At 39.4% G+C, this 14043-nt stretch overlaps 12 non-coding genes across 12 annotated transcripts; 3 read left to right on the top strand and 9 right to left on the bottom strand.

Moving 5' to 3' along the window:
- Positions 1–1376: 1376 nt before the first annotated feature.
- On the bottom strand, positions 1377–1449 carry Trnar-ucg (transfer RNA arginine (anticodon UCG)). Its single transcript has one exon. It is a non-coding gene; the product is annotated as a tRNA-Arg (tRNA).
- Positions 1450–2430: 981 nt separating this feature from the next.
- On the bottom strand, positions 2431–2503 carry Trnap-cgg (transfer RNA proline (anticodon CGG)). The gene has a single exon. It is a non-coding gene; the product is annotated as a tRNA-Pro (tRNA).
- Positions 2504–3484: 981 nt separating this feature from the next.
- Trnar-ucg (transfer RNA arginine (anticodon UCG)) lies at positions 3485–3557 on the bottom strand. The gene has a single exon. It is a non-coding gene; the product is annotated as a tRNA-Arg (tRNA).
- A 964-nt stretch (positions 3558–4521) lies between these two features.
- On the bottom strand, positions 4522–4594 carry Trnar-ucg (transfer RNA arginine (anticodon UCG)). The gene has a single exon. It is a non-coding gene; the product is annotated as a tRNA-Arg (tRNA).
- A 964-nt stretch (positions 4595–5558) lies between these two features.
- Positions 5559–5631, bottom strand: Trnar-ucg (transfer RNA arginine (anticodon UCG)). Its single transcript has one exon. It is a non-coding gene; the product is annotated as a tRNA-Arg (tRNA).
- A 965-nt stretch (positions 5632–6596) lies between these two features.
- On the bottom strand, positions 6597–6669 carry Trnar-ucg (transfer RNA arginine (anticodon UCG)). The gene has a single exon. It is a non-coding gene; the product is annotated as a tRNA-Arg (tRNA).
- Positions 6670–7650: 981 nt separating this feature from the next.
- Positions 7651–7723, bottom strand: Trnap-cgg (transfer RNA proline (anticodon CGG)). The gene has a single exon. It is a non-coding gene; the product is annotated as a tRNA-Pro (tRNA).
- A 981-nt stretch (positions 7724–8704) lies between these two features.
- Trnar-ucg (transfer RNA arginine (anticodon UCG)) lies at positions 8705–8777 on the bottom strand. The gene has a single exon. It is a non-coding gene; the product is annotated as a tRNA-Arg (tRNA).
- Positions 8778–9229: 452 nt separating this feature from the next.
- Positions 9230–9302, bottom strand: Trnar-ucg (transfer RNA arginine (anticodon UCG)). The gene has a single exon. It is a non-coding gene; the product is annotated as a tRNA-Arg (tRNA).
- A 1987-nt stretch (positions 9303–11289) lies between these two features.
- Trnar-ucg (transfer RNA arginine (anticodon UCG)) lies at positions 11290–11362 on the top strand. The gene has a single exon. It is a non-coding gene; the product is annotated as a tRNA-Arg (tRNA).
- A 1498-nt stretch (positions 11363–12860) lies between these two features.
- Trnar-ucg (transfer RNA arginine (anticodon UCG)) lies at positions 12861–12933 on the top strand. The gene has a single exon. It is a non-coding gene; the product is annotated as a tRNA-Arg (tRNA).
- A 456-nt stretch (positions 12934–13389) lies between these two features.
- Positions 13390–13462, top strand: Trnar-ucg (transfer RNA arginine (anticodon UCG)). The gene has a single exon. It is a non-coding gene; the product is annotated as a tRNA-Arg (tRNA).
- The last annotated feature ends 581 nt before the right edge of the window (positions 13463–14043 follow it).

Genomic DNA, 14043 nt, shown 5'->3' with positions numbered 1-14043 from the left:
TGTAATTTCATGGCTCTGCTGCAGCCAGAGGAATTGCTGTATGTTAGCGACAGCTGGCAAGAATGTAGAACTAACGATGGCTGTAAAATGGTTGACAATGATTTGTACGAGAAATTTTTCAGGGGCTGACAACGATTCATTGGATATTTGAATAGAAAAACACAGATGCGAGTGTTAAATGATTTTATAGGTAGCATGTCACAAGCCATGTTACGAAATTGACTTTAATTAGGAACAAATTTGTTAATTTTTAGAAAGCGCATGCCACTGGGTAGTTGTTCCACTTTAGTAGACCTGTTCTGAACTAAGATTAACAACACATCGATCACAATGGGACTCGAACCCACAATCTTCGGATTCAAAGTCGGACGCCTTATCCAGTAGGCCATGCGATCATATCAACGTACACGTTACGCAACAAAATTTGATTAGTATAAAACAAAACTCATTTGTCAATAATTTCTATGTTAATGACAACAGTAGCGCGTCTGTGTACAAATGTGTTAATTAATTTACTGGTTCCTCCGTGTAATTTCATGGCTCTGCTGCAGCCAGAGGAATTGCTGTATGTTAGCGACAGCTGGCAAGAATGTAGAATTAACGATGGCTGTAAAATGGTTGACAATGATTTGTACGAGAAATTTTTCAGGGGCTGACAACGATTCATTGGATATTTGAATAGAAAAACACAGATGCGAGTGTTAAATGATTTTATAGGTAGCATGTCACAAGCCATGTTACGAAATTGACTTTAATTAGGAACAAATTTGTTAATTTTTAGAAAGCGCATACCACTGGGTAGTTGTTTCACTTTAGTACACCTGTTCTGAACTAAAATTAACAACACATCGATCACGATGGGACTCGAACCCACAATCTTCGGATTCGAAGTCGGACGCCTTATCCAGTAGGCCATGCGATCATATCAACGTACACGTTACGCAACAAAATTTGATTAGTATAAAACAAAACTCATTCGTCAATAATTTCTATGTTAATGACAACCGTAGCGCGTCTGTGTACAAATGTGTTAATTAATTTACTGGTTCCTCCGTGTAATTTCATGGCTCTGCTGCAGCCAGAGGAATTGCTGTATGTTAGCGACAGCTGGCAAGAATGTAGAACTAACGATGGCTGTAAAATGGTTGACAATGATTTTTACGAGAAATTTTTCAGGGGCTGACAACGATTCATTGGATATTTGAATAGAAAAACACAGATGCGAGTGTTAAATGATTTTATAGGTAGCATGTCACAAGCCATGTTACGAAATTGACTTTAATTAGGAACAAATTTGTTAATTTTTAGAAAGCGCATGCCACTGGGTAGTTGTTCCACTTTAGTAGACCTGTTCTGAACTAAGATTAACAACACATCGATCACAATGGGACTCGAACCCACAATCTTCCGATTCGAAGTCGGACGCCTTATCCATTAGGCCACGCGATCATATCAACGTACGCGTTACGCAACACAATCTGGTTGGCATCAAACAAAGCTCAATACCAGTAATTTCTATGTTAATGACAACCCTAGCGCGTCTGTGCACAAATGCTTTAATTAATTGACTGGTTCCTCCAGGTAATTTCAAAGCCATGCCGTAGCCAGAGGAAATGCTGTATATTAGCGATGGCTGGCAAGAATGCACAAACTAACGGTGGCTGTAAAATGGTTGACAATGAATTTTACGAGGAATATATCAAGGGCTGACAATGATTCATTGTCAATTTGATTAGAGAAACAAGAATGCCAGTGCTAAATGTACCTATTAGAAGCATGTCGCAAGCCATGTTATGAAATTGACTTTCATTGGGAACAGATTTGTCAATTTTTAGAAAGCGCATGCCACTGGGTAGTTGTTCCACTTTAGTAGACCTGTTCTGAACTAAGATTAACAACACATCGATCACGATGGGACTCGAACCCACAATCTTCCGATTCGAAGTTGGACGCCTTATCCATTAGGTCACGCAATCATGTCAATGTACGCGTTACGCAACAATATCTGGTTGGCATCAAACAAAGCTCAATAGCAGTAATTTTTATGTTAATGATAACCCTAGCGCGTCTGTGTACAAATGTTTTAATTAATTGACTGGTTCCTCCGTGTAATTTCAAAGCTATGCCGAAGCCAGAGGAAATGCTGTATATTAGCGACGGCTGGCAAGAATGCACAAACTAACGATGGCTGTATAATGGTTGACAACGAATTTTACGAGGAATATATCAAGGGCTGATAATGATTCATTGTAAATATGATTAGAGAAACAAGAATGCCAGTGTTAAATGTACCTATTAGTTGCATGTCCCAAGCCATGTTACGAAATTCTCTTTTATTGGGAACAGATTTGTCAATTTTTAGAAAGCGAATGTCACTGGGTAGTTGTTCCACTTTTGTAGACCTGTTCTGAACTAAGATTAACAACACATCGATCACGATGGGACTCGAACCCACAATCTTAAGATTCCGAGTCGGACGCCTTATCCATTAAGCCACGCGATCATATCAATGTACGCGTTACGCAACAATATCTGGTTGGCATCAAAAAAAGTTCAATGCCAGTAATTTCTATGTTAATGACAACCGCAGTGCGTCTGTGTACAAATGTGTTAATTAATTGACTGGTACCTCCGTGTAATTTCGTGGCTATGCTGCGGCCAGAGGAATTGCTGTATATTAGAGACGGCTTGCAAGAATGCACAAACTAACGATGGCTGTAAAATGGTTGACAATGAATTTTACGAGGAATATATCAAGGGCTGACAATGATTCATTGCAAATTTGATTAGAGAAACAAGAATGCCAGAGTTAAATGTACCTATTAGTAGCATGTCGCAAGCCATGTTACGAAATCCACTTTTATTGGGAACAGATTTGTCGGTTTTCAGGAATCGAATGCCACTTGGTAGTTTCTCCACTTTAGTAGACTTGTTCTCAACTAAGACTAACAACACATCGATCACGATGGGACTAGAACCCTCGATCTTCCGATTCGAAATGGGACGCCCCATACATTAGGCCACGCGATCATCTGAACGTACACGTTACGCAACAAAATTTGGTTAGTATAAAACAAAACGCATTCGCCAATAATTTCTATGTTAATAACAACCGTAGCGCGTCTGTGTACAAATGTGTTAATTAATTTACTGGTTCCTCCGTGTAATTTCATGGCTCTGCTGCGGCCAGAGGAATTGCTGAATGTTAGCGACAGCTGGCAAGAATGTAAAACTAACGATGGCTGTAAAATGGTTGACAATGATTTATACGAGGCATTTCTTAGGGGCTGACAACGATTCATTGGATATTTGAATAGAAAAACATGAATGCGAGTATTAAATGTTTTTATAGGTAGCGTGTCATAAGCCATGTTTCGAAATTGACTTTAATTGGGAACAGACTTGTCAATTTTTAGAAAGCGCATGCCACTGGGTAGTTGTTCCACTTTAGTAGACCTGTTCTGAACTAAGATTAACAACACATCGATCATAATGGGACTCGAACCCACAATCTTCCGATTCGAAGTCGGACACCTTATCTATTTGGCCACACGATCATATCAACGTACGCGTTACGCAACAAAATTTGGTTAGAATAAAACAAAACTCATTCGTCAATAATTTCTATGTTAATGACAACCGTCACTAGTCGGTGTACAAATGTGTTAATTAATTTACTGGTTCCTCCGTGTAATTTCATGGCTCTGCTGCAGCCAGAGGAATTGCTGTATGTTAGCGACAGCTGGGAAGAATGTAAAACTAACGATGGCTGTAAAATGGTTGACAATGATTTATACGAGAAATTTTTCGGGGGCTGACAACGATTCATTGGATATTTAAATAGAAAAACAAGAATGCGAGTATTAAATGTTTTAATAAGTAGCATGTCTCAAACCATGTTACGAAATTGATTTTAATTGGGAACCGACTTGTCAATTTTTAGAAAGCGCATGCCACTGGGTAGTTGTTTCACTTTAGTAGACCTGTTCTGATCTAAAATTAACAACACATTGATCACGATGGGACTCGAACCCACAATCTTCGGATTCGAAGTCGGACGCCTTATCCAGTAGGCCATGCGATCATATCAACGTACACGTTACGCAACAAAATTTGATTAGTATAAAACAAAACTCATTCGTCAATAATTTCTATGTTAATGACAACCGTAGCGCGTCTGTGTACAAATGTGTTAATTAATTTACTGGTTCCTCCGTGTAATTTCATGGCTCTGCTGCAGCCAGAGGAATTGCTGTATGTTAGCGACAGCTGGCAAGAATGTAGAACTAACGATGGCTGTAAAATGGTTGACAATGATTTGTACGAGAAATTTTTCAGGGGCTGACAACGATTCATTGGATATTTGAATAGAAAAACACAGATGCGAGTGTTAAGTGATTTTATAGGTATCATGTCACAAGCCATGTTACGAAATTGACTTTAATTAGGAACAAATTTGTTAATTTTTAGAAAGCGCATGCCACTGGGTAGACCTGTTCTGAACTAAGATTAACAACACATCGATCACAATGGGACTCGAACCCACAATCTTCCGATTCGAAGTCGGACGCCTTATACATTAGGCCACGCGATCATATCAACGTACGCGTTACGCAACACAATCTGGTTGGCATCAAACAAAGCTCAATACCAGTAATTTCTATGTTAATGACAACCCTAGCGCGTCTGTGCACAAATGCTTTAATTAATTGACTGGTTCCTCCAGGTAATTTCAAAGCCATGCCGTAGCCAGAGGAAATGCTGTATATTAGCGATGGCTGGCAAGAATGCACAAACTAACGGTGGCTGTATAATGGTTGACAATGAATTTTACGAGGAATATATCAAGGGGTGACAATGATTCATTGTCAATTTTATTAGAGAAACAAGAATGCCAGTGTTAAATGTACCTATTAAAAGCATGTCGCAAGCCATGTTATGAAATTGACTTTCATTGGGAACAGATTTGTCAATTTTTAAAAAGCGCATGCCACTGGGTAGTTGTTCCACTTTAGTAGACCTGTTCTGAACTAAAATTAACAACACATCGATCACGATGGGACTCGAACCCACAATCTTCGGATTCGAAGTCGGACGCCTTATCCAGTAGGCCATGCGATCATATCAACGTACACGTTACGCAACAAAATTTGATTAGTATAAAACAAAACTCATTCGTCAATAATTTCTATGTTAATGACAACCGTAGCGCGTCTGTGTACAAATGTGTTAATTAATTTACTGGTTCCTCCGTGTAATTTCATGGCTCTGCTGCAGCCAGAGGAATTGCTGTATGTTAGCGACAGCTGGCAAGAATGTAGAACTAACGATGGCTGTAAAATGGTTGACAATGATTTGTACGAGAAATTTTTCAGGGGCTGACAACGATTCATTGGATATTTGAATAGAAAAACACAGATGCGAGTGTTAAATGATTTTATAGGTATCATGTCACAAGCCATGTTACGAAATTGACTTTAATTAGGAACAAATTTGTTAATTTTTAGAAAGCGCATGCCACTGGGTAGACCTGTTCTGAACTAAGATTAACAACACATCGATCACAATGGGACTCGAACCCACAATCTTCCGATTCGAAGTCGGACGCCTTATACATTAGGCCACGCGATCATATCAACGTACGCGTTACGCATCACAATCTGGTTGGCATCAAACAAAGCTCAATACCAGTAATTTCTATGTTAATGACAACCCTAGCGCGTCTGTGCACAAATGCTTTAATTAATTGACTGGTTCCTCCAGGTAATTTCAAAGCCATGCTGTAGCCAGAGGAAATGCTGTATATTAGCCATGGCTGGCAAAGAAGGAACAAACTAACGGTGGCTGTATAATGGTTGACAATGAATTTTACGAGGAATATATCAATGGCTGACAATGATTCATTGTCAATTTGATTAGAGAAACAAGAATGCCAGTGTTAAATGTACCTATTAGAAGCATGTCGCAAGCCATGTTATGAAATTGACTTTCATTGGGAACAGATTTGTCAATTTTTAAAAAGCGCATGCCACTGGGTAGTTGTTCCACTTTAGTAGACCTGTTCTGAACTAAAATTAACAACACATCGATCACGATGGGACTCGAACCCACAATCTTCGGATTCGAAGTCGGACGCCTTATCCAGTAGGCCATGCGATCATATCAACGTACACGTTACGCAACAAAATTTGATTAGTATAAAACAAAACTCATTCGTCAATAATTTCTATGTTAATGACAACCGTAGCACGTCTGTGTACAAATGTGTTAATTAATTTACTGGTTCCTCCGTGTAATTTCATGGCTCTGCTGCAGCCAGAGGAATTGCTGTATGTTAGCGACAGCTGGCAAGAATGTAGAACTAACGATGGCTGTAAAATGGTTGACAATGATTTGTACGAGAAATTTTTCAGGGGCTGACAACGATTCATTGGATATTTGAATAGAAAAACACAGATGCGAGTGTTAAATGATTTTATAGGTATCATGTCACAAGCCATGTTACGAAATTGACTTTAATTAGGAACAAATTTGTTAATTTTTAGAAAGCGCATGCCACTGGGTAGACCTGTTCTGAACTAAGATTAACAACACATCGATCACAATGGGACTCGAACCCACAATCTTCCGATTCGAAGTCGGACGCCTTATACATTAGGCCACGCGATCATATCAACGTACGCGTTACGCAACACAATCTGGTTGGCATCAAACAAAGCTCAATACCAGTAATTTCTATGTTAATGACAACCCTAGCGCGTCTGTGCACAAATGCTTTAATTAATTGACTGGTTCCTCCAGGTAATTTCAAAGCCATGCCGTAGCCAGAGGAAATGCTGTATATTAGCCATGGCTGGCAAGAATGCACAAACTAACGGTGGCTGTATAATGGTTGACAATGAATTTTACGAGGAATATATCAATGGCTGACAATGATTCATTGTCAATTTGATTAGAGAAACAAGAATGCCAGTGTTAAATGTACCTATTAGAAGCATGTCGCAAGCCATGTTATGAAATTGACTTTCATTGGGAACAGATTTGTCAATTTTTAAAAAGCGCATGCCACTGGGTAGTTGTTCCACTTTAGTAGACCTGTTCTGAACTAAGATGAACAACACATCGATCACGATGGGACTCGAACCCACAATCTTCCGATTCGAAGTTGGACGCCTTATCCATTAGGTCACGCGATCATGTCAATGTACGCGTTACGCAACAATATCTGGTTGGCATCAAACAAAGCTCAATAGCAGTAATTTTTATGTTAATGACAACCCTAGCGCGTCTGTGTACAAATGTTTTAATTAATTGACTGGTTCCTCCGTGTAATTTCAAAGCTATGCCGAAGCCAGAGGAAATGCTGTATATTAGCGACGGCTGGCAAGAATGCACAAACTAACGATGGCTGTATAATGGTTGACAACGAATTTTACGAGGAATATATCAAGGGCTGATAACGATTCATTGTAAATATGATTAGAGAAACAAGAATGCCAGTGTTAAATGTACCTATTAGTTGCATGTCCCAAGCCATGTTACGAAATTCACTTTTATTGGGAACAGATTTGTCAATTTTTAGAAAGCGAATGTCACTGGGTAGTTGTTCCACTTTTGTAGACCTGTTCTGAACTAAGATTAACAACACATCGATCACGATGGGACTCGAACCCACAATCTTAAGATTCCGAGTCGGACGCCTTATCCATTAAGCCACGCGATCATATCAATGTACGCGTTACGCAACAATATCTGGTTGGCATCAAAAAAAGTTCAATGCCAGTAATTTCTATGTTAATGACAACCGCAGTGCGTCTGTGTACAAATGTGTTAATTAATTGACTGGTACCTCCGTGTAATTTCGTGGCTATGCTGCGGCCAGAGGAATTGCTGTATATTAGAGACGGCTTGCAAGAATGCACAAACTAACGATGGCTGTAAAATGGTTGACAATGAATTTTACGAGGAAAATATCAAGGGCTGACAATGATTCATTGCAAATTTGATTAGAGAAACAAGAATGCCAGAGTTAAATGTACCTATTAGTAGCATGTCGCAAGCCATGTTACGAAATCCACTTTTATTGGGAACAGATTTGTCGGTTTTCAGGAATCGAATGCCACTTGGTAGTTTCTCCACTTTAGTAGACTTGTTCTCAACTAAGACTAACAACACATCGATCACGATGGGACTAGAACCCTCGATCTTCCGATTCGAAATGGGACACCCCATCCATTAGGCCACGCGATCATCTGAACGTACACGTTACGCAACAAAATTTGGTTAGTATAAAACAAAACGCATTCGCCAATAATTTCTATGTTAATAACAACCGTAGCGCGTCTGTGTACAAATGTGTTAATTAATTTACTGGTTCCTCCGTGTAATTTCATGGCTCTGCTGCGGCCAGAGCAATTGCTGAATGTTAGCGACAGCTGGCAAGAATGTAAAACTAACGATGGCTGTAAAATGGTTGACAATGATTTATACGAGGCATTTTCCAGGGGCTGACAACGATTCATTGGATATTTGAATAGAAAAACATGAATGCGAGTATTAAATGTTTTTATAGGTAGCGTGTCACAAGCCATGTTTCGAAATTGACTTTAATTGGGAACAGACTTGTCAATTTTTAAAAGGCGCATGCCACTGGGTGGTTGTTCCACTTTAGTACACCTGTTCTGAACTAATATTAACAACACATCGATCACGATGGGACTCGAACCCACAATATTACGATTCGAAGTCGGACGCCTTATCCATTAGGCCACGCGATCATATTAACGTTTGCGTTACGCAACAAAATCTGGTTGACATCAAACAAAGATAAATAGGAGTAATTCTATGCTAATGACAACCCTAGCGCGTCTGTGTACAAATGTGTTAATTAATTTACTGGTTCCTCCGTGTAATTTCATGGCTCTGCTGCAGCCAGAGGAATTGCTGTATGTTAGCGACAGCTGGGAAGAATGTAAAACTAACGATGGCTGTAAAATGGTTGACAATGATTTATACGAGAAACTTTTCGGGGGCTGACAACGATTCATTGGATATTTGAATAGAAAAACAAGAATGCGAGTATTAAATGTTTTTATAAGTAGCATGTCACAAGCGATGTTACGATATTGACTTTAATTGGGAACCGACTTGTCAATTTTTAGAAAGCGCATGCCACTGGGTAGTTGTTTCACTTTAGTAGAACTGTTCTGAACTAAAATTAACACCACATCGATCACAATGGGACTCGAACCCACAAACTTCCGATTCGAAGTCAGACGCCATATCCATTAGGCCACGCGATCATTTCAACGTACTCGTTACGCAACAAAATCTGGTTGGATCTGTTCCCAATAAAAGTGGATTGCGTAACATGGCTTGCGACATGCTTCTAATAAGTGTATTCAATACAAGCATTCTTTTTTTTCTAATCAAATTTACAATGAATCGTTGTTAGCCCGTCAAATATTCCTCGTAAAATTTTTTGTCAATCATTCTACAGGCATCGTTAGTATGTGCATTCTTGCCAGCCGTCGCTAATATACAGCAATTCTTCTAGCCGCTGAATCACCATGAAGTTATACAAAGGCACTTGTCGAAGAATTGATACATTTGTACACAGACGCATTACGGTTTTCATTAACATAGAATTTATTGGCGAATGAGTTATGTTTTACGCTAACCAAATTTTGTTGCGTTACGCGTACGTTGATACGATCGCGTGGCCTAATGGATAAGGCGTCTCACTTTGAACCGGAAGATTGTGGGTTTGGGTCCCATCGTGATCGATGTGTTGTTAATATTAGTTGAGAACAAGGTTACTGAAGCGCAAAGGACTTCCCGTTGTCATGCGTTTCCTGAAAAATGACAAATTTGTTCCCAATAAAAGTGGATTTCGAAACATGGATTCTGACATTGTTGCAATAAACACATTTAACAATATCATTCTTGTTTATATTATCAATTTTACAATGAATCATTGGCAGCCCTTAAATTCTTCTTCGAAAAGTTCATTGTCAAAATTGTTATAGGCATCCATAGTTTGTGCGTTCTTGCCAGCTATCACTTATATATAGCAATTCTTCTGGTCGTAGCACAGCCATAAAATTACACAAAGGCAGTTGTCGATGAATTTATACATTTGTACGCAGACGCACTAGGGTAGTCATTAACATAGAAATTACAGGAAATGGCTTTGTTTGATGCCAACCAGACTTAGTTGCGTATCGCGTACGTTGATATGATCGCGTGGCCTAATGGATAAGGCGTCCAACTTCGAATCAGAAGATTGTGAGTCGAGTCCCATCGTGATCGACGTATTGTTAATCTTAGTTAAGGACAAGCCTACTAAAGCCTTGAAGAATTCCCGGTGTCATGCGTTTCCTGAAAAGGCACCAATTTTTTCCCAATAAAAGTGGATTTCGTGACATGGAATTTGACATGGTTGCAGTAAGTACATTTAACACTAGCATTCTTGTTTATATTATCAAATTTACAATGAATCATTGGCAACCCTTGAATTATTCTTCGAGAAATCCATTGTCAAAATTGTTATAGGCATACATAATCTCACCATTCTTGCCAGCCATGGCTTATGTGCAGCAATTCTTCTGGTCGCAGCACAGCCATGAAATTACACAAAGGCACTTGTCGATGAATTGATACATTTGTACACAGACGCACTACGGTAGTCATTAACATAGTACTGGTAATGGGCGTTGTTTGATGCCAACCAGATTTTGTTGTGTAACGCGTACGTTGATATGATTGTGTGGCATAATGGATAAAGCGTCCGACTTCAAATCGGACGATCGTGGTTTCGAGTCCCATTGTGATCGACGTATTGTTAATCTTAGTTGAGAACAAGTCTACTAAAGTGGAAAAACTTCACAGTGGCATGCGCTTCCTGGAAACTGACAAATCTGTTCCCAATAAAAGTGGATTGCGTAACATGGCTTGTGACATGCTACTAATAAGTACAATTAATACAAGCATTCTTGTTTCTCTAATCAAACTTTCAATGAATCGTTGCCAGCCCTTGATAAACTCCTCGTAAAAGTCATTGTCAACCATTTTACAGCCATCTTTAGTTTGTGCATTCTTGCCAGCCGTGGCTAATATACAGCATTTCTTCCGACTGCAGCATAGCCTTGAAGTTACACGGAGGTACCAGTCAATTAAATAACACATTTGTACACAGCCGCGCTAGGGCTATCATTAACATAAAAATTACTGGCATTGAGCTTTGTTTGATGTCAACCAGATTTTGTTGCGTAACGCGTACGTTGATGCGATTACGTGGCCTAACGGATAAGGCGTCCGACTTCGAATCGGCTGATTGTGGGTTCGAGTCCCATCGTGATCGATGTGTTGTTAATCTTAGTTGAAAACAAGTCTACTAAAATGGAAAAAACTTCCCAGTAGCATGCGCTTCCTAAGATTTCAGAAATCTTTTCACAATAAAAATGGCTTTCGTGACATGCTTCTAATAAGTACATTTAATGCAAGCATTCTTGTTTTTCAAATCAAATTTACAATGAATCGTTGTCAGCCCTTGAAATATTCCTCGTAAAATTCATTGTCAATCATTTTACAGGCATCGTTAGTTTGTGCATTCTTGCCAGCCATCGCTAAGATACAGCATTTTCTCTGGCGGCGGCATAGCCTTGAAATTGCACGGAGGAACCAGTCAATTAATTAAAACATTTGTACACAGACGAGTAAGGGTTGTCATTAACATAGAAATTATTGGTGAATGAGTGTTTTTTTACGCCAACCAAATTTTGTTGCGTTACGCGTACATTGAAAGGATCGCGTGGCCTACTGGATAAGGCGTCCGACTTCAAATCGGAAGGTTGTGGGTTCGAGTTCCATCGTGATCAATGTGTTGTTAATCTTAGTTGAGAACAAGTCTACTAAAGTGGAACAACTACCCAGTGGCATGCGCTTTCTAAAAATTGACAAATCTGTTCCCAATAAAAGTGAACTTCGTAACATGGCTTGGAACATGCAACCAATAAAAACATTTAATACTCGCATTCTTGTTTTTCTAATCAAATATCCAATCAATCGTTGTCAGCTCCTGAAAAATTCCCCGTATAAATCATTGTCAACCATTTTACAGCCATCGTTAATTTTACATTCTTGCCAGCTGTCGCTAACAAACAGCAAATCCTCTGGCCGCAGCAGAGCAATGAAATTACACGGAGGAACCAGTAAATTAATTAACACATTTTTACACAGACGCGCTACGGTTGTCATTAACATAGAAATTATTGGCAAATGAGTTTTGTTTCATACCAACCAAATTTTTTTGCGCAACGTGTACGTTGATATGATCGCGTTGCCTATTGAATAGGGCGTACGACTTTGAATCGGACGATTGTGGCTTCGAGTCCCATTGTGGTCGACGTATTGTTAATCTTAGTTGAGAACAAGTCTACTAAAGTGGAAAGAATTCCCAGCGCCATGCGCTTCTTAAAAATTCACAAATCTGTTCCCAATAAAACTTGATTTCGTAACATGGCTTGTGACATGCTACTAATAAGTACACTTAATTCTGGCATTCTTGTCCCTCTAATCATATTTACAATGAAACGCTGCCAGCCCTTGAAGTATTCCTCGCAAAATTCGTTGTCAACCATTTAACAGCCATCGTTAGTTTGTGCATTCTTGCCAGCCATCGCTAATATACAGCATTTCCTCTGGCGGCGGCATAGCCATGAAACTACACGGAGGTGCCAGTCAATTAATTAACACATTTGTACACAGACGTGCCAGGGTTGCCTGTAACATAGAAATTACTGGCATTGAGCTTTGTTTGATGCCAACCAGATTTTGTTGCGTAACGCGTACGTTGATATGATCGCGTGGCCTAATGGATAAGGCGTCCGACTTCGAATCGGAAGATTGTGAGTTCGAGTCCCATTGTGATTGATGTGTTGTTAATCTTAGTTGAGAACAAGTCTACTAAAGTGGAAAGAATTCCCAGCGCCATGCGCTTCTTGAAAATTGACAAATTCTGTTCCCAATAAAACTGGATTTCGTAACATGGCTTGGGACATGCTACTAATAAGTACATTTAATACAGGCATTCTTGTTTCTCCATTCATATTTTCAATGAAACGTTGCCAGCCCTTGAAATATTCCTCGTAAAATTCATTGTCAACCATTTTTACAGCCATCGTTTGTTTGTGCATTCTTGCCAGCCATCGCTAATATACAGCATTTCCTCTGGCGGCGGCATAGTCATGAAATTACACGGAGGTGCCAGTCAATTAATTAACACATTTGTACACAGACGTGCCAGGGTTGCCTGTAACATAGAAATTACTGGCATTGAGCTTTGTTTGATGCCAACCAGACTTTGTTGCGTAACGCGTACGTTGATATGATCGCGTGGCCTAATGGATAAGGCGTCCGACTTCGAATCGGAAGATTGTGAGTTCGAGTCCCATCGTGATTGATGTGTTGTTAATCTTAGTTGAGAACAAGTCTACTAATGTGGAGAAACTACCCAGTGGCATTCAAATCGGAAGGTTGTGGGTTCGAGTTCCATCGTGATCAATGTGTTGTTAATCTTAGTTGAGAACAAGTCTACTAAAGTGGAACAACTACCCAGTGGCATGCGCTTTCTAAAAATTTACAAATCTGTTCCCAATAAAAGAGAACTTCGTAACATGGCTTGGAACATGCAACCAATTAAAACATTTAATACTCGCATTCTTGTTTTTCTAATCAAATATCCAATCAATCGTTGTCAGCTCCTGAAAAATTCCCCGTATAAATCATTGTCAACCATTTTACAGCCATCGTTAATTTTACATTCTTGCCAGCTGTCGCTAACAAACAGCAAACCCTCTGGCCGCAGCAGAGCAATGAAATTACACGGAGGAACCAGTAAATTAATTAACACATTTTTACACAGACGCGCTACGGTTGTCATTAACATAGAAATTATTGGCAAATGAGTTTTGTTTCATACCAACCAAATTATTTTGCGCAACGTGTACGTTGATATGATCGCGTTGCCTATTGAATAGGGCG

This window comes from Hydractinia symbiolongicarpus, chromosome 11, assembly GCF_029227915.1.
Source record: "Hydractinia symbiolongicarpus strain clone_291-10 chromosome 11, HSymV2.1, whole genome shotgun sequence".
NCBI lineage: Eukaryota > Metazoa > Cnidaria > Hydrozoa > Anthoathecata > Hydractiniidae > Hydractinia > Hydractinia symbiolongicarpus.
The sequence above is the reverse complement of the archived record's forward strand: the minus strand, read 5'-3'. Positions and strand labels throughout refer to the sequence as shown.